The sequence below is a fragment of the Oncorhynchus mykiss genome, chromosome 23, assembly GCF_057628025.1.
Source record: "Oncorhynchus mykiss isolate SJ-2025 chromosome 23, ASM5762802v1, whole genome shotgun sequence".
In the NCBI taxonomy this organism is placed as follows: Eukaryota; Metazoa; Chordata; class Actinopteri; order Salmoniformes; family Salmonidae; genus Oncorhynchus; species Oncorhynchus mykiss.
Window position 1 is genome coordinate 11,536,854 of NC_143044.1, and position 24,509 is coordinate 11,561,362.

The 24,509-nt window shown below is 43.2% G+C and overlaps 1 protein-coding gene across 5 annotated transcripts in view; it reads left to right on the forward strand.

Moving 5' to 3' along the window:
* The window catches only part of LOC110502443 (bifunctional heparan sulfate N-deacetylase/N-sulfotransferase 2), a 197,244-nt gene that overhangs the window by 50,892 nt on the left and 121,843 nt on the right, over positions 1–24,509 (forward strand). The window lies entirely within an intron of this gene.

Sequence of the window (24,509 nt, forward strand, 5' to 3'; positions counted from 1 at the left end):
TCGCTGTTTGGGTTTTTAGGCTGGGTTTCTGTACAGCACTTTGATATATCAGCTGATGTAAGAAGGGCTGTATAAATACATTTGATTTGATTTGGAAGGGGTGAAAGCCCACAGTTAAAGTTATGTAGTCTCAACTAGCTAACATTAACCTCAATGCGTGGCATTCCTGAAACAACAACATTTTGCTGAAATAATGTTGTCTGAGAAATTAAGCTAATTGATTGCACCCAATTTGGCCAGTTTAATTTATAGGATTCTGTTCATGTTCAATAAATATAGTACCCAACATCCGATTTGGACCAAATATCTTCCTACCAATGAGTAAGACATGAGGAAACACACACTGGATAGATGCGGAGACTACCAGATTCACTACCAGATTCACAGGAAATACATTACATGGTATGGAAAAGCAATACTCCAAGCCACAGCTTCAAACATAGAGAACTGATACTTGTTGTTGGGGTGGGATGGGCATGGGGAGCAGGCAATGTTCCCTCTAAGCTGCACACAGCTCCCCCGGGACTGCCGCGCAGAAGAAATATCAGCACGAGCAGAAAAGCACGAGATTGAACTTCACTCAACTTTCTAGTTTTCCCCCTATCAACGTTTCCCTCTACTGTGCTAATTGTCAATGCAATATTAGCCATTTTCAATGCCACATACCGGAAGAAAATAGACAAATAGACAATTACCATATATGGATCTGTGCTATTCACCTTGTACTGGATTGTATTTACAGCATGAGTGGTTGTGAGTAGATGAGCTAGTTTTGAGGTCAAAGTAAATGCTGCATATAGCCAGGTGTGTACATTTGTTCATATTCTTTGCTAGTAAGTGAGGAGTTAGCCCAGTTATAGCTCATTTCTAGTCAGCAATGTGAGATTGGTTGCTTCCTACAAGAGCACAAAACGTGTGCATTTCTAGCCATCTTTGAAAAGCAAGTCAGGTAAATAATTTATTTTCTGCAGGAGGCTGTGTTACAGTGCATTCGGGAAGTATTCCGACCCCTTGACTTTTTCATTTTGTTACATTACAGCCCTATTCTAAAATTGATTAAATAATTTAATCCATCTACACACAATACCCCATAATGACAAAGCAAAAACAGGTTGTTAGAAATTTTTGCAAATTTATATTTTTAAATGAAACATTTACATAAGTATTTAGACCCTTTACTCAGTACTTTGTTGAAGCACCTTTGGCAGCGATTACAGCCTCAAGTCTTCTTGGGTATGACGCTACAAGCTTCACACACCTGCATTTGGGGAGTTTCTCCCATTCTTCTCTGCAAATCCTCGTAATCTCTATAAGGTGGGGTGGGGAGTGTTGCTGCACAGCTATTTTCAGGCCTCTCTAGAGATATTCAAGTCCGGGCTCTGGCTGGGCCACTCAAGGACATTGAGACTTGTGCTTAGGGTTGTTGTCCTATTAGAAGGTGAAGTTTGGTCCAAATCCGAAGTTGAGTACTATGTTTATTGAGTTATTTGAATCCTATAAATTAAAATGGCCAATTTGGGTGCAATGAATTAGCTTAATTGCTCAGAGATCAAATTATAGTTCAACAAAATGTTTCAGGAATGTTAACTACAGAGATGATGATTTCAGTACAATCTGAGATGGTGGGTGTCAATCCTATTTATTGTGCTTTTTTAAGGTGTAACAAACCTAGCTTAACTAGCTTCTTTCGGGTTTGATGCAGTCACGACCGGTACTATGTAATCAGATGAGATGATAAATAACTAGCAATAAGTCTACCAGTCTACCAGTGTGAGTCAACTTGGTTGCTATTTCTCTCCCCCCCCCTCCTCCCTACTCCGTCACTCAGACGCACACCGCATAGCCCTTCTCCCGCTGCCTGCTTGAACTGCTGTTCTGCTTCTCTTTCCCTCGTTTTTATAGCTCCGGTTAATAAACTGGAGAGAACATTGCCTTTTTTCCCTCCTGCTAAAGTTACTGCATTGTTACGTTAGGTATTTGTTTAATTGTTATTTTTCCCTTTATGATGATGATGATCAGGGACTGTTAGTGGTAGTTTTTTGATTACTGCACTTTGATTTTAATTTTGAGGGAATTAAACTTGAACCATTATTTTTCGGTTAGGGATTTTTTTTTTACGCTAACGATCCCAATTTTAGTTGAAACGTTCACACCCCTTGTGCTGATAGATTAATTTTAGGAGGTGCTGGATACAGGCATACAAGTTGGTATAATTTACTCAAGTCTACAAAGTGTTTCTGGGCTATTTACTTTGTTTTGTTCACAAGCTCGGTTGTTTCTCAATGTTAGTTTGAGTCTGCTGCTTCAGCTGATAGCGAAGTGACGCCGTCGACTACTAGTCAGATCCCAAATCTCTCACAGACACACATGACAGGACTCGAGTGGCCACGTTACCACTGTATCATTCCGCCCTTAAAGGGATCTCTGAAATTTTGTCTCAACTGATATTTTCGTTGAGACGCCAGTCACAATTCTTTAAAATGAAATTTAGCAAAAAACCACATTACGTCTTGCTAATACATTTCTTTCTTCACTTTTGAATGCTGGCGGTGCTTTCACTCTAGTGGTAGCATGAGACAGAGTCTACAACCCACACAAATGGCTCAGGTAGTGCAGCTCATCCAGGATGGCACATCAATGCGAGCTGTGGCAAGAAGGTTTGCTGTGTCTGTCAGCGTAGTGTCCAGAGCATGGAGGCGCTACCAGGAGACAGGCCAGTACATCAGGAGATGTGGAGGAGGCCGTAGGAGGGCAACAACCCAGCAGCAGGACCGCTACCTCCGCCTTTGTGCAAGGAGGAGCACTGCCAGAGCCCTGCAAAATGACCTCCAGCAGGCCACAAATGTGCATGTGTCTGCTCAAACGGTCAGAAACAGACTCCATGAGGGTGGTATGAGGGCCCAACGTCCACAGGTGGGGGTTGTGCTTACAGCCCAACACCGTGCAGGACGTTTGGCATTCGCCAGAGAACACCAAGATTAGCAAATTCGCCACTGGCGCCCTGTGCTCTTCACAGATGAAAGCAGTTTCACGCTGAGCAGACGTGACAGAGTCTGGAGACGCCGTGGAGAACGTTCTGCTGCCTGCAACATCCTCCAGCATGACCGGTTTGGCGGTGGGTCAGTCATGGTGTGGGGTGGCATTTCTTTGGGGGGGCCGCACAGCCCACCATGTGCTCGCCAGAGGTAGCCTGATTGCCATTAGGTACCGAGATGAGATCCTTAGACCCCTTGTGAGACCATATGCTGGTGCGGTTGGCCCTGGGTTCATCCTAATGCAAGACAATGCTAGACCTCATGTGGCTGGAGTGTGTCAGCAGTTCCTGCAAGAGGAAGGCATTGATGCTATGGACTGGCCAGCCCGTTCCCCAGACCTGAATCCAATTGAGCACATCTGGGACATCATGTCTCGCTCCATCCACCAACGCCACGTTGCACCACAGACTGTCCAGGAGTTGGCGGATGCTTTAGTCCAAGTCTGGAAGGAGATCCCTCAGGAGACCATCTGCCACCTCATCTGGAGCATGCCCAGGCGTTGTAGGGAGGTCATACAGGCACGTGGAGGCCACACACACTACTGAGCCTCAGTTTGACTTGTTTAAGGACCTTACATCAAAGTTGGATCAGCCTGTAGTGTGGTTTTTCACTTTAATTTTGAGTGTGACTCCAAATCCAGACCTCCATGGGTTGCTAAATTTGATTTCCATTGATATTTTTTGTGTGATTTTGTTGTCAGCACATTCAACTATGTAAAGAAAAAAAGTATAAAATAAGAATATTTCATTCATTCAGATCTAGGATGTGTTATTTTATTTTTTTGAGCAGTGTATATTTTTTATTCACCTGCCACAGTGGCTGGTGGACTAAAATGTTGGAGCACTCAGCTGTTGCTTCCTAGGCCTGTATATTATTTACAATATATATTTTTTTGTTTGGAGACTCCTGTTTGCTTGGCTGGTGTTGAGGGGGTGTACTTGAGGCCACAGTCTCACTTATTTTTGGAGTTTATTTGCAGGCCTATGTGAGGCCCAGTTGGGTAACCCTCTGCCTGTGTATCAGTATTAGGAAGCCTGGGTGTGTGTCACTTGTTTGTGCTGGCATCTCATGGGCCTGGCGCTGCTGATGCCGGTCTCCATTTCTCCCCGCTCTCCCTCTCAGCTGTGAAAATCACAGAATTTTGAGTACTTGGCAGAAGCTCAGCTGTGTTTTTTTTTTTTCTTCTGCTTTTCTCCTCCCCAAGGACTTTTATTTTACTTACTGTGCACAGTTGGAAAATTCATTGGCAGTTTTTTATTGTTGACTGCTCATTAAAGAGAACAGCCCGGGAAGAAAACTAAAATTAAAATTCAGATGTCATGGAGTGGATTTCACGCCAATGCCTTCGTCTTTGTGGAGGTTGGAAAAGCACTCTCTCTCCCAATGTCCAAGCGTCAGTTGGACCGTGTGTAACTATCTACCCCCCCCCCCCCCCCCCCCCCCCCCCACACACACACACACACACCACTAGTGTACACAGTGCATTCGGAAAGTATTCAGACCCCTTGATTTCTTTCCCACATTTTGTTATGTTATAGCCTAATTTTTTCCCCCTCATCAATCTATACACAATACCCCATAATGACAACGCAAAAACAGGTTTGTTAAAATTTGTGAAAAATGTAATACAAATATGTAAATATCACATTTACATAAGTATTTAGACGCTTTACTCAGTACTTTGTTGAAGCACCTTTGGCAGCGATTACAGCCTCGAGTCTTCTTGGGTATGACGCTACAAGCTTGGCACACCTGTATTTGGGGAGTTTCTCCCATTCTTCTCTGCAAATCTTCTCAAGCTCTGTCAGGTTGGATGGGGAATGTTGCTGCACAGCTATGGGTTCAAGTCCGAGCTCTGGCTGGGCCACTCAAGGACATTCAGAGACTTGTCCCGAAGCCACTCCTGTGTTGTCTTGGCTGTGTGCTTAGGGTCGTTGTCCTGATGGAAGGAGAACCTTCGCCCCAGTCTGAGATCCTGAGCGCTCTGGAGCAGGTTTTCATCAAGGATCTCTCTGTACTTTGCTCCGTTTATCTTTCCCTTCGATCCTGACTTGTCTACCAGTCCCTGCAACTGAAAAACATCCCCACAGCATGATGCTGCCACCACCTTGCTTCACTGTAGGGATGGTTTCAGGTTTCCTCCAGATGTGATGCTTGGGATTCAGGCCAAAGAGTTAAATCTTGGTGTCATCAGACCAGAGAATCTTGTTTCTTATGGTCTGAGAGTACTTTGGGTGCCTTTTGGCAAAGTCCAAGTGGGATGTAATGTGCCTTTTACTGAGGAGTGGCTTCCGTCTGGCTACTCGATCATGAAGGCCTGATTGGTGGAGTGCTGCAGAGATGGTTGTCCTTCTGGAAGGTTTTCCCATCTCCACAGAGGAACTCTGGAGCTCTGTCAGATTGACCATTGGGTTCTTGGTCTCCTTCCTGACTAAGGCCCTTCTCCCACGATTGCTCAGTTTGGCTGTTGGCCAGCTGTAGGTTGTTCCAAACTTCTTACATTTAAGAATGAAGGAGGCCACTGTGTTCTTGGGAACCTTCAATGCTGCAGAAATGTTTTGTTACTATTTGCCAGATCCGTGCCTCGACACAATCCTGTCTCAGAGCTCTACGGACAATTCCTTCAACCTCATGGCTTGGTTTTTGCTCTGACATGCACTGTGGGGGACCTTTTTATATAGACAGGTGTGTGACTTTCCAAATCATGTCCAATTAATTGAAATTACCACAGATGGACTCCAAGTTGTAGAAACATCTCAACGATGATCAATGGGAGCAGGATGCACCTGAGCTCAATTTCGAGTCTCATAGCAAAGGGTCTGAAAAGTTATGTAAATAAGGTATTTGTTTTTTATTTTGAATACATTTGCAAACATTTATAAAAACCCTTTTTTGCATTGTCATTATGGGGTATTGTGTGTTGGTTGATGAGGGGAAAAACGTATTTTAATAGATTTTAGAATAAGGCTGTAACGTAACAAAATGTGGAAAAAGTCAAAGGGGTCTGAATACTTTCCGAATGCACTGTCTGTATTCAGGTGTGAAGTAAAATAGAATTCAAGTAGGCCAGAGATATAATCTACATATCTACATACTCACCACAGTGCTTCTCTCCAGTTCAAAGGCAGGAACATACAATGTGGTCCTCTAGGCACTGCATTGTATGTCATAGCTATGTGTTTGTTGTCTAAGAGTTAAATCATGATGTCATAGTGGGCCTCTCAGCTAGCAGTGATTAATCTGCTGTAGCTAATAAACAGATTAACCACACTGGAGAGCAAGGGCCTACAGATGCATGATTGTCTGCTTGGTTTATCTTGTGTATTAGGAATCCATATTTGGGATGGTGTTTGAATTCCTTAATGCTGTAGACCGACACACACTGGGTTAGTGAGTGTGATTGATTGATTTCAGCCGTCACTTTCTGTGTGATGTGAGCTCCTCTTCTGCCAATACCCAGTTGTGTCGGAAGATTCATTGCCATTTCCTCCAGATGGGGACATGGAGTGATCTGATCAGCCATTGATGTGTCAAGGCATGTCGATAGACCAAGATTACTGAGGAGGCTAATAGTATTAAACAAAGAAAAGGGCTGCGGCCTTTTAGCTTGTGTTGTGCCCCCTTTTTCTCTTCTACTTTTAACCCCACTCAAGCTCAGTCAGCACAGCTCTCTTCTAGGGTTGGGCCGTATCCAGATTTTCACAAGTTTACCGTTTCTATACCATCCCAGGGTATATGGTATTATCGAATGTGCACATAAGGGGTGCTATTTAATAAATAAAGATGATGATAATAATTTACAAAAATCTTTGACGCACAAAACAGTTTAGGCAACAGTACTCTTCATCCAGGAGAATATTGCATGTCTCTGCAGTAACCAAGACGCTTGATCTTGACATCTAGCCACTCAGCTAGAAAGTTAGCAAACCAAATGCATATCTGTAGCCCTGAGCTGGATATTATTAATTTGACATCTTAGGTTTCTTATAGTTATATTTAACCTATAGTTTATAAGCAGTGGCTTAGCACACACACCCGCAGCCCCAGCGAGGGGATATTGAAAATCATACCGTTGGTATTTCTAAATACCCCGGTAAACGGTATATCGCCCAAGCCTGCTCTCTCCCTTCTTTTTTTGTCAATTCATCTCTCTCCCCTGTTCAACCTGGAATGCTCTGTCTCTCCTCTCCCTGCTGTTCTCTCCCAATCTTGCTCTCCTCTGTGTCTCAGTCAACTGTTGTGTTAATAGAATCCCTGCCTCCCGGAGAGCAAAGTAACGAGATGCCAGTTGGAACCAGCACACTTCGACTCGTGGGAAATGTATTTCTCTTATATTTATTTTTGCCTCCGCAATCCTCTCCAGTTGGTACCCTCTCCTCTATTGCTCCATGTAGTCATTTTCACCTCCCTCGAAACCTGGAAAACTAACTTTCAAACCCGCTTTCGATCAGTCCAACCCCAATTTTATTTTCTTTACCAAAATGAAAATGATGTTCTCCCACATTTTTCTCACCCTCCTTTCCCTCCCCTCTTTCTCAGGCGCTCACATGAAAGTTGAGAGTTTAATTGCTGGAGCGCTATCTTAATGAGGACATGAAAGATAGGGCCCATTGTGTGGCGGGCCGGGCTGGAGTCTACGGCACTGCCTGACATTATCTCTCCCTTTGACGGACTAGGCTTTGTTGGTTAAGGTATACAGCCGTAGCAGCCTGCATCCTGTAGGGTATTTGAACAGCCCCAACCCATTTAGTTTCTAGTTCTCTACTTCAGAACTCTTCAAGTACAATCTGCTTTGGAAATGGCTTCATTCTCCCCAGATTGTCTCTGATGTTCAGTCCCTGCGCTGTCACTCTCCTATTCCTTTCAACTTTTCAATTGTGTGTGTGTGTGTGTCTATCAGCAGGTGGAAATTCTGTTTGTGTGATTAAGCATGTGTTTTTCCATTAGTGCTGTGCGATTAACGGGAATGTCTGTTGTTTTTCGGTTTTCAAGCAACTAATTGACCGAAATCTATTTCAATTATTTTAATTCCACCCGTATTGCCTTTTTTTTGTTGTTCATTTCAAAATGTTAAAGCACGAAGCAGACAAGTCTTTGGACCTTTACAAACCTGCTGAATGTAAAATATGATGTGCTTTAGCTTGGGAAAAACATTGTCCCTGGATGACAACAATGATGTTTATGTCCAACATTAGGGCTGTTTTCTTAAATAAGTTAAATCTGCTCAGTGTTTCCTTAGCACGATACTAACTGTGCAGTATCATCCCGGCCCTAGAGTAGAGGCCTGCTTTCTGCGAGATCCAAACATGGAGGTTTAATTTCCTGTGGCAGGGGGGGGGGGGGTGGTTCGGGGAGACTGGGTACACTGGGGGGCGAACGATAACGGAGAGAGACAGGGCTGTGCGTTGGTGAATAGTCTGAGAACAAAATGTATAGAAAAGACTGAATTGCATCTGATTCCTTTTTAGAAAAGCAGATGCATCTCCTCTATCGCTCCCCTCTGCAATCTTCCCCTTCTGTCTCCACTCTCGTTTTGTTCATGACCAGGACCAGGGAGCAACAGTTAATATTTGTTTCTGAAATGGGAGAGAGGCAGAATAAATCTCGTTGGTATTTACCGCATTGTTCTTCTGGAGTGGTTCTATAATGTGCAACTAATCGAGCATTGTCAAGCTGCACTGTATGCTTTCCTGTGTGTGTTGGTGGTGGTCAGTCAGGCATGTACAATAATGTGTTTTCTACGGTTTGGGAGCCCAGCTTTGTTGGTCCTTCCCCCCCAGCTGTTAGAGGCATAAATCAAGCCTAAATCAGTTGGTTTCCATGGATATCTATGTGTAGCAGAGGGGAAAAGCTCTCTCTCTCGATAATTCTCTGTTTCAGCCCTACAGCAATTAATCGGAATGTAATCATTAGGTTAAAAAGCCCTTGTGTGTGAAGTGCGAGACTGTTTCTCCCACGTTTGGTTTGCTCTCAATAACCTCCTGCAACTTGGAGATGACTGGTGCCGTTGCTATAGAAATTGTTTACTGAATGTGGATCTATTTTGCTCGGGGTCTGTAGATGCCTCACCTCACCTGGGACCTCGGCAGTCTGTAAAACCGAGCATTGAAAGGTTTTATGTGTTTGTTTGTGAGGCTACAGTCTGTAGAATAAAGCGTGGGCAGAAGGAGAATCAGAAAGCCAATAACTATGAGAAGTGACATTCCTTTTTCTCTCTCTAATCTTTCTTTCTCTGGGAACTGAATGTCATCTCTCCTTACCTGTGGTTCCCTGCAGAGCAGATCTCATTCGTTTGTGTGAGTGGGGGAAGAGTAATCTGCCAAGGAGAACTGTGGGAGTTGCAGTTGACATAGAGCTTGTGCTCAATTCACCACAACAGAGCCCACGCCAGCAGTCCCCTCCCATTTCAGATGGCCCATGTGCTGTGTCCCCAGCAGCCCCTGGGAGATGGCCTAGATGTATTAATTATTGTTACCTTGAATATAATTAACAGCCCTTTATCTCACACAAATCATAAATGTAACACTGTTTGCCCGTCCCATCCCTGAGAGAAAATGCAGGTCTATGCACTTTTCCGGGTGACACTTTGTATTTATTCTTCTGGTCATGCTGTTCAGTGTGAATGTGCTTCGCTCTGAGAGTTTGTGTGTATTTGGCTGCGGTTCCCATGACAACTGTGGGCCATCTCTTTGCTGGTGTCTGTGTTCCTCTGGTACTGTCTACACTTGACACTTACATGTGATTTCTGCTTTCATGAAGTTTGCATTGAAAAGACTGGTCTAGATGCACAGAAGTCACTTTGTGGTCAGTCTACCGAATGCTCATACAGTGGGTGACGCCATCAGTGCTCCTCCCACAAGTCTGCATAAAACTTGTGTTATGGGACCGAGAGGCACCTTCATTATAATGTTGAAGGAAATACCGCTAGGAACGTGTTTGCCAACTTCATGCTAGCCAGCTTGCTAATATTTAGAGATTTTTATTTTTTTTTGGCTAGAGTTATGCTAACCCATTTGCAGTCTCTTTAGGCTAACGTTGCTTGCTAGCGTGCTGGCTAGCTACAGAGGTTAGCTGGGTAATTAGCTACAGTAGTTAGCTACTGCCACCAGTTGTTGTGTCATCATATTTTGCCTATTCCACCGTTTGTAGAATGCATACTGGCATTTGAATATAGCACGGGAAAATGGAATCTGGACACTGGACACGATAGACACATTTTAAATGTAGGTGTAGATGCATGATTCGTTTGGAAAGCCATGATCAGAACTACAGTACCAGTCAAACGTTTGGACACACCTACTCATTCAAGGGTTTTTATTTTGTAAAATTATTTTCTACATTGTAGAATAATAGTGAAGACATCAAAACTATGAAATAACACATATGGAATCAGGTTGAAGTCAAAATATATTTTATATTTGAGATTCTTCAAAGTAGCCACACTTTGCCTTGATAACAGCTTTGCTCACTGTTGGCATTCTCTCTAACAGCTTCACCTGGTGATGGCACCTCATGAAGCCATCTATTTTGTGAAGTGCACCAGTCCCTCCTGCAGCAAAGCACCCCCACAATATGATGCTGTCACCCCCATGCTTCGCGGTGGGGATGGTGTTCTTCGGCTTGCAAGCCTCCCCTTTTTCCTCCTAACGATGGTCATTATGGCCAAACAGTTATATTTTTGTTTCATCAGACCAGAGGACATTTCTCCAAAAAGTACGATCTTTGTCCCCATGTGCGGTTGCAAACCGTAGTCTGGCTTTTTTATGGCGGTTTTGGAGCAGTGGCTTCTTCCTTGCTTAGCAGCCTTTCAGGTTTTGTCGATATAATACTAATTTTACCTTGGATATTGATGCTTTTGTACCTGTTTCCTCCAGCATCTTCACAGGGTCCTTTTCTGTTGTTCTGGGGTTTATTTGCACTCTTTGCACCAAAGTACGTTCATCTCTAGGAGACAGAACGCAGTCTCCTTCCTGAGCGGTATGACGGCTGGTGTTTCTACTTGCATACTATTGTTTGTACAGATGAACGTGGTACCTTCAGGCATTTGGAAATTGCTCCCAAGGATGAACCACATTTGTGGAGGTCTATCATTTTTTTTCTGAGGTTTTGGCTGATTTCTTTTGATTTTCCCATGATGTCAAGCAAAGAGGCACTTCGTTTGAAAGTAGGCCTCGAAATACATCCACCGGTACACCTCCAATTGACTCAAATGATGTCAATTAGCCTATCAGAAGCATCTAAAGCCTTGACATAATTTTCTGGAATTTTCCAAGCTGTTTAAAGGCACAGTCAACTGAGTGTATGTAAACTTCTGACCCACTGGAATTGTGATACAGTGAATTATAAGTGAAATAATCTGTCTATAAACAATGGGGCGGCAGCGTAGAGCGTTGGACTAGTAACCGGAAGGTTGCAAGTTCAAATCCCCGAGCTGACAAGGTACAAATCTGTCGTTGTGCCCCTGAACAGGCAGTTCAGTTGGTTACACTGTTCCTAGGCCGTCATTGAAAATAATAATTTGTTCTTAACTGACTTGCTTAACTGACTTAAATAAAGGTTAAAAAAATTAAAAAATTGTTGGAAAAATTACTTGGGTCATGACTGACTTGTCAAAACTATAGTTTGTTAACAATAAATTTGGAGTGGTTGAAAAATCAGTTTTAATGACTCCAACCTAAGTGTATGTAAACTTCCAACTTCAACTGTATAATATTCATGTGGATATTTATGCAAACCTAGAGATTCCACCAAATAGGTGTATCACCATAGGCTACTTTGGTAGCCATTGGTAGGGTTGTTAATATCGATCCAATTCACTATGTCGCACAACTACTTCCAGTCTTTGCCAGCCCTTGAAGGCTCTAGGTATTTAGAAAAACGTATTCTTGTTGGCTTGCCTATATGTCCATTCAACGCCATTCAACCAACTCTGGGACGTTGAATGGACATATAGGCAAGCCAACAAGAATACGTTTTTCTAAATACCTAGAGCATTCAAGGGCAGGCAAAGACTGGAAGTAGTTGCGCGACTAGTGAATTGGATCAATATAAACTTCTCTCACTAGCCAGTCAGCTAACCGGCAAAAAGCTATGGGTAAACAAACAGTTTTACTAGCTTTATTGTCAGTGTTAGCAGGTCGGGTAACAAATTAGAATGGCAGAATAAGTATCATGCACATCATTCGTTGTTGTAATAGCCAAGTATGTCAATAAAAAAGTTGAATGAAATGACAAAAGTGTCAGTAATTTGTTTAGGATTACGCCAAAGTTAGGATAATTATATGGGAGTAATGGGAGCACCCTACGACTGTAACCTACTTGTGGGCATTGTCACGTTAAGTCACGCCTCGCCGCGTGTATCTAAACAATAGTTCAAGTAGAGGCAATGAACTTTAACCACAGAGGCCCAGAAAAGGCATGACGTTTTAGTGTCGATGTCACCAAAGCATCCCAGTCATTTTTCTTGCACTGCTAATTTCTGAGGCGATATATCTGATCTGGACGGGGTCTTGCATTAGACACCCTTCTCCTTCCCATGTTTTTAGTCCATGGAGTAATTGTTTACACAGCCATGACACCCAAATCCACACTGCGAAGCGGGCTGCAGCAATCGCCCCCGAAGATCTCACACTGTTATTACTGAGAAGCTGCAAAATCCAATTTGGGTCTCTTATCAGATGTATGGCTTGAAATCCATCTCATGTGCCTTTTCAGAGCTGAACCAACTTGCACACTGTGTGAAAATGAGCTGATTGTGGCAGCAAATGGGAAGTTGCTTTCTAGTGCAAGGTTGTTTTTCCACATGAAATGAAAATGATCTCGTGTCATCTGACACACTTTATCGAATCCTCTTCTTGATAGGACTGTTGCCCTTGGGGCATTAGGCTATATCTAGTGTGTTTGTGTGGGTTGGGGGCGTACGTGGTTCAGGGCCTTGACTCACACTCAAAAACAGGAGCAAAGGTTTTGATATGGTCAACAAAAATGAGCGTTTATATTGGGCAAGCTTCAGTTGCAAAACAAATCCTATTTTTTCTTGCCCATTTAATGCAAAACCGGGTTTCTCTGCTTCTCCTCCCTCCTAGTGGCCTTCTTTCTGCCTGCCTGCTTGGTCGTGGAGGGAGTGAGCAAAGGATGGGGTAGTGGGTGGAGAACTGGGGCAGATGGAAGTAGGGGGCCAGGACTGCCTGCTGGGTGCCATTCAGCTCACACAGACCCAGCAGTGTGGGCCAGAGAACACCAGCGTCCAGCAGCCTACCCCCACCTCCCCTCCACCCCTAGCCTCTCTCCACACCCCCTGTTCTAAATCCTCTATCTCTCTCCCTCAGCCCCTTCCATGTCTACTCTATTCATGTCTGAATGAAATGAGTTTACACTCCAGCCTTTATACAGTGTGATGTGTTGTGGTTCAAGATTGTGAGAGCTGTTCATTGCCGTTGCCTCACACTGGCTTTGTGTGTCTGTGTGAACAGATGCTTCAGGCGATGAGCTAGGAATCTGGGTTGTAAGGAGAGGTTACATGTGATAACTAGGGATGTGCATCTTTCCCTTTCAAGATGATTCAATGCGTATCTAGATAGAGGAACGATACGTTTCATTTTGAAACGATTCTGTGCGTTTCGGTTCCACAACCATAAGACCCACTAACAATTACATAATTTTATCAATATAGTTTAGCTTGCTTTTTTGGCAATAATCACTGATCTGGATTTCAAGTCGGTCTTTTAAAATACCCCGTTTTGTTACAAATTTAAGCAGAACCATGCACATTGCAAATTCACTAATAATGACTAACTTCTTGAAGCAGACATTATAGAACATGAACACCGGTCTCATCAACAATCTCTCAAACCCATGTGCTAGTGATTAGCCAGTTAATCTTTACATTTCAAGTTTAGACAACTTGGATGTATTTGCTAGCTAACAGGGTTGAACAGTGGAATTGTTATGAACACACCCTTCTGTTCATCTGCAACTGTTTAAACAGCATGCAAGCCTGTTCACTTTGTTCAGATGTTGAAATCAATTCCTTATATAACTGTGTTTTATACTTACTGCACATTTATAAAACACAGACTAGACAGCTAGTGCAACAGTCTTTGGCTAACATGCTGCTAGTGGTGCCGTGCGCGACAAACTGAACATTCTAAAATATGTCCAAATATTGTGGGCATTGCCTGACTAGATGAACAGCTCCCGACACAAACACACTAATGAAGTGTGTCCATGTGGTAGCTAGTCAGTCTCGCCATTTGAGATGTTGTCTTGCTCATTATTACGGCATGTGGTTTGACTGCAACAAGCGCAACAGCCTTCAAATGAAATGGCGGAAAACAAACAAAGGCGGCTACATGAAAACCTTTCAGAAATTAAATCACTGAATAATTATATTGAAGCAGTAGAACTTCAAAATCGGCTAACATGACTCTTCAAGAACCAAATTAGTGTTACGATACCAGGTTTAGTAAAACAATTCTCAATACCATCACGATACTCGATACTAACACGATACCACGGCAAGAAAAGAAAGCAAGTTGAAAAGTGAAGCACATTTTTGCATCAAGTTCGGTAAATAAATGCGGGTTAGATTTCCGGCACAGCAAATGCATATGCATCTGGTGGACATCGGACATAAAGTGTTCTAGTCTGTATGGACATTGTTTTGTAAACAATTAACCGTTTCAACTGTCTACATGAGAGGTCGACCGATTTTATGATTTTTCAACGCCGATACCGATTAATTGGACGATTTTTATATATATTGTAATAATGACAATTACAACAATACTGAATTAATAATGCACCATTTTATTTGAACTTAAAATAATACATAACATATATTTAGTCTCTAATAAATAATGAAACATGTTCAATTTGGCTTAAATATTGCTAAAACAGTGTTGGAGAAGAAAGTAAAAGTGCAATATATACCATGTAAAAAAGCTAACGTTTAAGTTCCTTGCTCAGAACATATGAAAGCTGGTGGTTCAATATTCCCTGTTCTTCTTCAGTTATTAAGAAGTTTTAGGTTGTAGTTATTATAGGAATTATGACGTGTCGACTATTTCTCCAGGCGGCCGAAACTTTTACATATTCCCTGACTCTGCTTGCACTGAATGCAAGAGAAGTGACACAATTTCCATAGTTAATATTGTCTGCTAACATGCATTTATTTTAACTAAATATGCAGGTTTAAAAAATACAATGCAGATAGCCCGGTTCGCCAATGTGCGGGAGCACTGGTTGGTCGGCCCAATTGAGGTAGTATGTACATGAATGTATAGTTAAAGTGACTGCATATATGATAAACCGAGAGTAGCAGCAGCGTAAAAAGAGGGGTTGGGGGGCACACAATGCAAATAGTCCGGGTAGCCATTTGATTACCTGTTCAGGGGTCTTATGGGGTAAAAACTGTTGAAGCCTTTTTGTCCTAGACTTGGCACTCCAGTACCGCTTGCCATGAGGTAGTAGAGAGAACAGTCTATGACTGGGGTGGCTGGGGTCTTTGACAATTTTTAGGGCCTTTCTCTAACACCGCCTGGTGTAGAGGACCTGGATGGCAGGCAGCTTAGCCCCAGTGATGTACTGGGCCGTACGCACTACCGTCTGTAGTGCCTTGCGTTCAGAGGCCGAGCAGTTGCTGTACCAGGCAGTGACGCAACCATGTTGGTATTACAGTTTCAATCAGAGACGTGTTGAAAATGTCAGTGAAGACACCTGCCAGTTCGTCAGCACATGCCCGGAGCACACGTCCTGGTAATCCGTCTGGCCCCGCAGCCTTGTGTATGTTGACCTGTTTAAAGGTCTTACTCATGTCGTCTATGGAGAGCGTGATCACACAGTTGTCCAGAACAGCTGATGCTCTCATGCGTGTTTCAGTGTTGTTTGCCTCAAAAAGTGACCATAGCAGTGATTTAGCTCGTCTGGTAGGCTAGTGTCACTGGGCAGCTTGTTTCTGTGCTTCCCTTTGTAGTCTGTAATCGTTTGCAAGCCCTGCCACATAAGACAAGCGTCGGAGCCAGGGTAGTATGATTCAATCTATGGCCCTGTATTGACGCTTTGCCTATTTTGATGGTTCGTCGCAGGGCATAGCAAGATTTCTTGTAAGCTTCCGGGTTAGAGTCCCGCAACTTGAAAGCGGCAGCTTTACCCTTTAGCTCAGTGCGAATGTTGCCTGTAATCCATGGCTTCTGGTTGAGGTATGTACGTACAGTCACTGTGTGGACGATGTCCTCGATGCACTTATTGATAAAGCCAGTGACTGATGTGGTGTACTCCTCAATGCCATCGGAAGAATCCCGGAACATGTTCCAGTCTGTGATAGCAAAACAGTCCTGTAGTTTAGCATTAGCTTCATCTGATCGTTTTTTTATAGACCGAGTCACTGGTGCTTCCTGCTTTAATGTTTGCTTGTAAGCAGGAATCAGGAGGATAGATTTGTGGTCGGATTTACCAAATGGAGGGAGAGCTTTGTACGCGTCTCTGTGTGTGGAGTACAGGTGATCTAGAATTTGTTTCCCTCTGGTTGCACATTTAGCATGTTGATAGAAATTTGTTAGAACTGATTTTAGTTTCCCTGCATTAAAGTATCTGGCCACTAGGAGCGCCGCCTCTGGGTGAGTGGTTTCCTGTTTGCTTTTTTCCTTATACAGCTGACTGAGTGCGGTCTTAGTGCCAGCATCTGTCTGTGGTGGTAAATAAACAGCCATGAAAAGTATAGCTGAAAACTCTCTAGGAAAGTAGTGTGGCCTGCAATTTATCACAATATACTCTACTTCAGGCTAGCAAAATCTAGAGACTTCCTTAGATTTAGTGCACCAGCTGTTGTTTACAAATATGTACAGACCCCCCCCCCCCCCCCGCCTCGTCTTACCGGAGTATTGCTGTTCTATTTTGCCGGTGCAGCGTATATCCCGCTAGCTGAATATCCATGTCATCATTCATCCACGATTCCATGCAACATAGGATATTACAGTTTTTGATGTCCCATTGGTAGGATATTCGTGATTGTCCCTCGTATAATTTATTGACCATTGATTGCACGTTGGCGAGTAGCATTGACGGTAATGGCAGCTTTCCCACTCACCTTCTCCGGGTCCTGGCGAGGCTTCCTGGTCTTTGTCCTCTGTACCTGCATCGCTTCCTCTTGCAAGTAACGGGGATGTTGGTCCTGTGGGGTGTTTGGAGAATGTCCTGTGTGTCCTCCTTGTTGTAGAAAAAAGATTTGCCCATTCTGAGGTGAGTGATCGCTGTCCTGATATCCAGAAGCTCTTTTTTGCCGTAAGATACGGTTGCAGAAACATTATGTACAAAATAAGTTACAAATAACACGAGAAAAAAGACATAATAGCACAATTGGTTGGGCGCTCATAAAACTGCTGCCATTTCTTCCGGCGCCATTTTATATGCAACGCAAGACAAGCTAGTTAACCTAGTAATGTCATCAACCATGTGTAGTTAACGAGTGATTATGTGAAGATTGATTTCTTATGATAGATTTTTTATGAGATAAGTTTAATGCTTGCTAGCAACTTACCTTGGCTCCTTGAAGGCACAAGGTCCTTTTGACGCTGCACTTGCGTAACAGGTGGTCAGCCTGCCAACATGCCATTTCTCATTATTCAAGTATGTTAACTTCTGTGTGTGCAGCATGAGTGAGGAGCTAACATATGCTGCAGCCCAGACTCCCAGTGCAGGCTACTAGCAATGAGAAGGTGGAGCAGGTACGTGCGCTCCATAATAAGGGGTTGGTTGATAGACAGGCATGATCCGTGAGACACATTTGACAGAAGTACCTAAAGTAACACAAATTCTAGTACTGAACCATTTTTTATGTTCTACTTTTGAAAAAGTACCAACGTTTCAGTATACCGTGCAACATTAGACCAACTAGAGGAAATGTCAGATTTTCAAGGTAGGCTATTCCATGATGACTGAATTGCACATTGCAAATATTCAACTAAGACTTTGAACTTTTTCAATACCTGGTTTGCATACCCATCCTTGCCTTAGTTTTTACTGGTAAATATCATAACTTTCCTACCGCTTTTCTAACACTACCGCTGTCAGTCTTTGGTAAGCTGCTCATACAACAACCAGCTGTTTAAAAGCTGTGCGACCGTTTGATAAATAATGAACTTAATAAACGAACAGCTTCGAGAATCAATAATTTAAAAACATTTATGATATAGGCTATATAAAAATAAATATCATTACAATATTTTTTTTCACTGGCCCAAGTGGAGGGGCCACTGACGGGGATGAATGACTGGCCCAGAGGGTCTCCAAAACCTCCCCAGGCCAGAGCCCTGTAGGCTATGTTGAGCCCTGACACACACAGACAGGGACATTCCCGTGCCATTGTTACCACTTCAGAAAGTTGGTTTATTTTTGATCATTTGCACATTTATGATTTGAATAACATGACCTGGTACATTTTTTTTCACTGGCACCTTTGCGACCCATTCAAAATGTGTCGCACTGCCAAGTCAAACGGTCGCAAATGCGGCTGTTTTGGTCGCAGTATCAAACCCTGGGTGTGTGTGTGAGTAAATGGGAAGGTGCACACAACACAGAAGGAGCGAAGGAGACTAAACCAAAAAGACAACATGAGAACAAGTAGACAAAAAAGCTCAAATTAAACAAATCTATTTTTTCATATACACTGATTGTTTAAAGCAAAACTACCAAAACTATTGTTGATGAGGAAACTTAACAATTTAAATGAAAGTCCCGTTCAGCAGGTAGGCTATAGCCAGATGAGTGACATCTCCGGTAAAACACAATTTTCAACAGTGCATAGATAACAATAACCTAGCAAATTGCGCAGGTTGTCACTTAACTAATAAAGCTTAATATCACACACGCCATTTTAGCATGTAAATGCTTAAATGCAAGATGTGCAAGATCAGGAACAGGCCTCCTACCTCATGTTGGTCAGCACACAAAAGCTGGGCACAATGTGCAGTTTGATTAGGCTAATGGTATTCTTGGGGGTTGTTCGGCATGCAAAATGACTTATAGATCAATGACTGTTATTTGTATCACTGGCTTTGGTGCTGCTGTGTCCCTTCTCTCTCTGACAATCTCGCTCTGCAATTTCACTCTGATCTATAGTGTGCTTCATCACACTGTTAGAAATTGCCTCGGCCAAAACGATAGCGATGCTCAATGTTTATTTGCGGCTAACTCATTCTGCTTGCTCTCTCTCAATATGCGTGCTCTGTGTGTGTTCACAGACTCTGCAAATGGATTTCCCCTCATTGGGCCTGACCTTTTCACGTTGGCTCTTTTCATTGGAGCTGTACATAATGTTTTCTGCGCCTGCATTAGCATGAGAGGAAGAGTGCCTGGCTGTCAGCTCAGAGATGTCACCTCGTAAACCTTCTCTACGTCCTCTGCCTCTCGATTCTGATAGAATGTAAAGGGCAGAGAAAGAAAGAAAACAGCTCCCTCACTCTCTCTGCTGTGGCCAGTTTATGACTATGCTAATGCTGCTCACAGGTGTAGATAACTGTTAGCCTTATGCTAATTGCGCTAATATTAACTTCTCACTCTCCCATGTCGGTAAACAGTTTGCCATTCAATCCACGCTAAGTAGTGGACGGCTGTCAGACCATTAGGGAAGAGTGTTGAATCTTAAATCTCCATCCCCCTGGCCTGCGGTGTGGTCTGATTATTAGGCTGCTGTGTAATTTGTCCCTGAGGGCCCCAGGTAGAATCCCTCTCCTAAATCAGTACTAATGTACTACCTGCTGCCCGTGTCTCTCTCCCCCTCCACCACCCTCTGTATGGGGTGTATGGCTGCAGAGTGGAGTGAGGGGAGCGAGGGAGAGGCGAAAGGCGCAGACAATAGGATTAGCAGCACCATCCCCAGCCGGGCGGAATGTGTTTGTGCTGCTACACCGTTAATTGGCGTATACATCATGGGAGCGGCATAAAGCCATGAATACGATTTGGAGCAACTTTGGTGGGTAAACAATGACAACAGTCCCTGTTTGAGCCGGTGCTGCTGCAAGATACGTGCAACAGCAGTGAGATGATCCCTCATCCGCTTTATTAAGGTGATGTGAGATGTCGGTGTCTGTTGTAGTGCTGTAGAGGAGGTGTTTGTGTGTCTGTACACGTGCGTACATGTGTGTACATGTCATCCTGTGTGCCTTCTTGTATGGGAAGTGGTTAGAGAGCTGGATGTGGGTGTGGCTAAATATGTTCCAGGGGTAAATGAGGGTCGTCAGCAATGTTCCTTCAAATCTTTTTGGGGCTCTGAGCAAATGAGCAGTGAGCAGAAACTTGAACGTTGTGAGAATTTTGTGCATCTTCCGCCGCGTATTTACAGTGAACACTGAGGCTGTTCCCTTAGTTTTAGACAGTAGCCAATAGGCTATTGTGGCATAATGTAGGCCTATCAGAGTGGCCTACCAACAAATCCGATGGAGACAATCTCATTACGTTTTCACATGGAAATAGCTTTTGATTGCTACGATATAACCTACAGTAGCCTATACTGTATGTGATGTTCAATGCAGAACTCCATTGCATGATACTTTAATATGTTTATATTATGCAGGGCTTGACATTAATTTTTGATGTTTTTACTTGGTCTGTAATACCATGGGCCAAATAGGTGACTGTAAATTTGTGTTGTATGATGCAAGAAACCACTTTACAAAATACAATTAATTACCATACAGAACATTTGACAATGTAGGCTACTCCTCTGCCTATTGGTGTATTTGAACATTCATCCCTGTCTCAGAAAACAGCACTACCCCTTAAATTAAGGCATTACCTATACTTACCGATAACTGGGCTAACAACTCGCTAACTAGGAAAGAATATCAACAAATGTGCACATGCGCTGCTCTGTGCTCTGATCTGAACTGATTTGAAAAGTGTGTTCACTTGCAGGTGATTGAAAGACCAAGAAAATTGCTCTATACAGTGCAAACTAATGGGGCGAACTCGGTGAAGTTCAATCTCTTGCGTCTTCTGCGCAGATGAAATGGCAGGCCACCCAGAGACGCACGAGATTGAACTTCATCGAGTTCGCCCCATTAGTTTGCACTACATAGAGCAATTTTTTTTCTGTGATCGAATTAACATTATATCAGCCCCTTTTCAATGCAACAAACATAAACAAATCTAACTTTGCAAGATTGAGTCTGATTTTGTTGTAGGCAGAGCCAGATCACAAAGGAGTAATATTATATTGGTGGGTAGGTGCGCAACTGTGCACGTGCGCAGTTTAGCGGGAACATTTGTGATGTGTAATACATACACTGTATGTACCAAAGTATGTGGACACCCCTTCAAATTAGTGGATTTGGCTATTTCAGCCACACACGTTGCCAACAGGTGTATAAAATCGAACACACAGCAATGCAATCTCCATAGAACATTGGCGGTAGAATAGCCTTACTTGAAAAGCTCAGTGACTTTCAACGTGGTACTGTAAGGTGATGCCACCTTTCCAACAAGTCAGTTTGTCAAATTTCTGCCCTGCTAGAGCCGCAAAGTGGTAGGCCACACAAGCTCACAAAACGGTTACGCTGAGTGCTGAAGCACGTAGCACTTACAAATCACCTGTCCTGGGTTGCAACACTCACTACCGAGTTCCAAACTGCCCCTGGAAGCAACGTCAACACACAAACTGTTAGTTGGGAGCTTCATGAAATGGGTTTCCGTGGCCGAGCAGCCAAGCGTCGGCTGGAGTGGTGTAAAGCTCGCCGCCATTGGACTCCGGAGCACAGGAAACCGTTCTCTGGGGTGATGAATAACTCTTCATCGTGTGGAAGTCCGATGGATGAATCTGAGTTTGGTGGATGCCAGGAGAATGCATAGTGCCAACTGGCGAGTTTGGTGGAAGATAATAATGGTCTGGGGTTTTTCAGTGTTTGGGCTAGGACCCTTAGTTCCAGTGAATAGAGATCTCAATGCTACAGCATACAATGACATTTTATACGATTCTGTGCTTCCAACTTTGTGGCAACAGGTTGGGGAAGGTCCTTTCCTGTTTCAGCATGACAATGCCCCTGTGCACAAAGCGAGGTCCATACAAAAATTGTTTGGCAATATTTGAGTGGAATAACTTGACTGTCCTGCACAAGAGCCCTGACCTCAACCCCATTGAACACCTATGGGATGAATTGGAACGCCAAACTGCGAGCCAGGCCTAATGGTCCAAAATCGGTGCCCCACCTCACTAATGCTCTTGTGGCTGAATGGAACCAAGTCCCCGCAGCAATGTTCCAACATCTAGTTGAAAGCCTTCCCAGAGGAGTAGAGGCTGTTATAGCAGCAAAGGGGGGACCAACTCCATATTAATGCCCATGATTTTGGAATGAGATGTTGGACGAGCAGGTGTCGACATACTTTTGGTCATGTAGTATATGTAAAGCTGTGTACTGGTGTGTTATTCATCTTTTATAGCGGTAGCAGGAGATAGCAGTGCATTATTTATCTGCCCGGGCAGATTCCGCTCCATCATGGGCGGCGAACGTTTGACATTTGATGCATTTATGCAGCAGGAGCGTTTTCTGGAGCACACTAGGTTGAGTAGCAGGCTACAGCACAACATCTACCTCCATACCACTTTGGTACCCCCTCCACCACTACCCTACCTTCAACTGTGAGCTCCCCTCTCCTTCCTTCCCCTAACTGTCTCCCCAGCAGGGCCTAAAATGAACATGTGCGGGTAAGATTTCTATTTCACCAGCCACAGGGCTCCACAGTGCGAGTGTTTCACTTGCATTTGTGAATGAAAATAGTCAAATATGATTAACATTTATAGTAAAATATTTTATAGTTTTCAAAGTATTTCCACCATTTTGTTTCATAGCTGGTTAATTAATTGCACAAAGTCAAAGGACTACGAATCTTATTGAGCCTATTCCACCTAGTGCTGCAACACTGCCTGGCTGGGAGCTGTGCTTTAGAAGCGCTGTGCACAGGCCTATAAGTTGGTCTAATTTACTTGAAAAAAGAAAGTCTGCTCAAGTGAGACTTTGCCCTTGTGTTTGTTGGCTATTTACATGGTTTTGATCACAAGGTAGGTTGTTTTTCTATGTTTGAATTTCAACTGCTAGGGAAGAGAAGACTATGCTTCTACTCGTCAGACTCAATCTCACAGGCACAAAAACATGACTAGTCGCGCTACCTCCCCTTTAACTTCTTTGGGACTGGGGGGCAGTATTGAGTAGCTTGGATGAATTAGGTGCCCAGAGTAAACTGCCTGCTACTCAGGCCCAGTTGCTAATATATGCATATTATTAGTAGATTTGGATAGAAAACTGTTTGAATGATGTCTGTGAGTTTACCAGAACTCATATGGCAGGCAAAAAACTGAGAAAAAAATCCAACCAGGAAGTGGGAAATCTGAGGTTTGTAGGTTTTCAAGTCTTAGCCTATCCAATATACAGTGTCTATGGGGTCATATTGCACTTCCTAAGGCTTCCGCTAGATGTCAACTGTCTTTAGAACCTTGTTTGATGCTTCTACTGTGAAGGAGGGGGGATTGAGAGCTGAATGAGTCAGGGCTCTGCCAGAGTGCCATGAGCTGATCACACGCGCTCATGTGAGAGCGACTTGCGTTCAAAGGAATTCTCCAGTTAGAACATTATTGAAGATTTATGTTAAAAACATCCTAAAGATTGATTCTATACTTCGTTTGACATGTTTATACGAACTGTAATATGATTTTTTGTCTGAACTTTTGCCTGGACTTGCCAGCGCCTCGTGAGTTTGGATTGTGTACTAAACACGCGAACAAAAAGGATGTATTTGGACATAAATTATGGACTTTATTGAACAAATCAAACATTTATTGTGGAACTGGGATTCCTGGGAGTGCATTCTGATGAAGATCATCAAAGGTAAGTTAATATTTATAATGCTATTTCTGACTTCTGTTGACTCCACAACATGGCGGATATCTGTATGGCTTGTTTTGTCGTCTGAGCGCTGTACTCAGATTATTGCATGGTGTGCTTTTTCGGTAAAGCTTTTTTGAAATCTGACACAGCAGTTGCATTAAGGAGAAGTTTATCTAAAGTTTCATGCATAACACTTGTATTGTGTAACATGAAGTAATATGAGTGATGATCTTCATCAGATGACAAAGGTTAGTGATTCATTTTATCTATATTTCTGCTTTTTGTGACTCCTCTCTTTGGCTGGAAAAATGGCTGTGTTTTTCTGTAACTAGGTACTGACCTAACATAATCATTTGGTGTGCTTTCGTCGTAAAACCTTTTTGAAATCGGACACTGTGGCTGGATTTACAACAAGTGTATCTTTCAAATGGTGTAAAATACTTGTATGTTTGAGGAATTGTAATTATGCGGATTTCTGTTGTTTTGAATTTGGCGCCCTGCAATTTCACTGGCTGTTGGCGAGGTGGGACGCTACCGTCCCACATATCCCAGAGAGGTTAAAGGGGCAGGTGAACATTTTTGTCTCTTCTGTGATATTTTG